Genomic DNA, 2,259 nt, shown 5'->3' on the forward strand with positions numbered 1-2,259 from the left:
TCTTTGTAGAACTTTATATTCTTTCCTAGTACATAGCCTGAAATTCCCAAGGGAGAAGGATATGGGTGGAACAGCAGAGTGTTCTTTACCAGGGGAAGTTGCCCCCAATCTGATTCAAAAGCTGGAATGAGACTGGGAGAGCTCCTTGTCTGGTGAGCCTTGGAGGTGGGGAGGGGAGACAGAAGAGGGCATTTCAGTTCTCTAAGGAAAAGCTATTCCGAGCTGAAGATGGCTGCCACATGTTTCTTAGAGGGATTATAGAAAGTTATAAATAAAGTTTTCTTTTAAGTAGCAAGAGTATTTGGCTGAAAAAAAAAAGGCTAAAATGTTTATCATTAGTGATTGTAAATCCAGATTTGATGTGATCCAAGTCAAAAATCTGCCCTGAAGGAATAAAGAGGAGCATCTGAGAATGCTCTTTCTCTCAGGATTCAGCAGAAAAAGGTATTATTATTTAGCATTCATGATTGTAAAGTGCTTGACACAAGGATGGGTATATATTAGATTCAACAGCAATATAATAGCTACACAATTTTTAAATTTGAATTTTGTTATATATAGATTGGGGTTTTAAAAGGATGAGATAGAAATTTGATAATTTGAAACTTATATTTGGTTATAAATAAGCAGTGATAATGCTGGTGTTAATCATATAATGGTAGATTTAATTTCTTTGCTTTATTTAAACTGGAATGAGATTCCAGCGAAGAGAATTATGGTTAAAACATAAAGGAGCCCCTCCCCTGCTCATCTGGTGCCAGAGGCAGAGTGAGGCCCCCACTTGGCGATGGGAGGTGGATCCGGCTGCCTCCTCTCCTTGCTGTGTCTGCTCGGCTCAGCTGTCACCTGCTGAGGGGACCCAGCTGGGTGCTACAGCCTGTAGGAGCAGTGGAGCCCGGCCCTCCGGGAGCAGCTGGACCCCGCCAGCAGAATGCACCCACAACCCAACCAGGAGGCTGTGGTGGCAGAGTGGGAGACGAGAAAATGAGCTGCACAATGGAAAAAGCTCTTGCAGATGCTAAAGCAGTTGTTGAACGACTAAGAGACCACAACAATGCAGCACAATCTCTGATTGAACCAACTACAGCTCTCAACAAGCTAGTAGGAGCAACGAAACAGTATCAAGAAGAAATTCAGGAACTTACTGAGGTTACAAGATACCAGCTACGATCTACATTAGTTATGGGAATTCAGCAAGAAAACAGACAAATCAGAGAACTGCAGCAAGAAAATAAAGAATTACACATCTCTTGAAGAACACCAGTCTGCTTTAGAACTCATAATAAGCAAGTACCGAGAGCAGATGTTTAGGTTGCTAATGGCCAGCAAAAAGGATGACCCGGGTATTACAATGAAGCTAAAGGAGCAGCATTCCAAGGAATTACAAGTACATACATGTGGACCAGATTACTGAAATGGCGGCAGTAATGAGGAAAGCTATTGAAACTGATGAGCAGCAGGGTTGCAAGGAGCAGGAACAAATTTTTCAACTTGAACAAGAAAACAAAGGCTTGAGAGATCTTTCAAATAACTCTAAAATCATTCCTGAACCTCAAGAAAGACGATGCATCAGAGAGTACATCTTTGTCAGTATTGACAAATCACCAGCAAACGTTTTGAACCTGAGGAAGAGCTAAAGAATGTGGAAAATCATTGAGCTTCTACTGCACAGCTCCTAATAAGGAACCAGGGTTTACTTAAAAAGTTGTTAATGATAAGCACCAGAAAAATCGCAATCTTAAACCAACCCTTCATTTCATTCTTTTTATATTACATATAGTACACTGGTGAATGACATTTTAAAAAGATATGAGCAAAAGATCAGTATTTGGTTGTCATTGACTTTATTATTCCTATTAAAATTTTTAATGGGAAAGTGGAAAGTTTAAGTCATTGTTATGAAGTAAACAGAAGTTCTCATATATAGAAACTGCTGATCGTACTAGGCCCTTGAGACGCTGTTATTTTTCTTAACATTTTTATCCAAATATCTAATAAATATAAAGCTCTACATAGAATTTATGTAGTTATGCTATTTTTTAATATCCACATTTTTTTAGCTTGGGCTTATAAAAAAAAGAAATATGTCCATTCCTAAATTTGATCTCTATTTGATATAAAATGGCTAGCAAATGGCATTGTGTTTCACGTGTATTGGGCTTGCCTTTACATTTCTTAAGAAATACCTTTCAAAGATATCAAGGTTATGAAAAAAAAACTTTTAAAAGATTGATAATGTTTTGATTTTATAGGCCATAA

General features: G+C 38.2%; 1 pseudogene; it reads left to right on the forward strand.

Annotated features, from left to right (window-relative positions):
- Positions 1 to 663: 663 nt before the first annotated feature.
- On the forward strand, positions 664 to 1,818 carry LOC140525765 (FGFR1 oncogene partner 2 homolog pseudogene; annotated as a pseudogene).
- Positions 1,819 to 2,259: the final 441 nt, after the last annotated feature.

Source organism: Notamacropus eugenii, chromosome 1, assembly GCF_028372415.1.
Source record: "Notamacropus eugenii isolate mMacEug1 chromosome 1, mMacEug1.pri_v2, whole genome shotgun sequence".
Lineage (NCBI taxonomy): Eukaryota > Metazoa > Chordata > Mammalia > Diprotodontia > Macropodidae > Notamacropus > Notamacropus eugenii.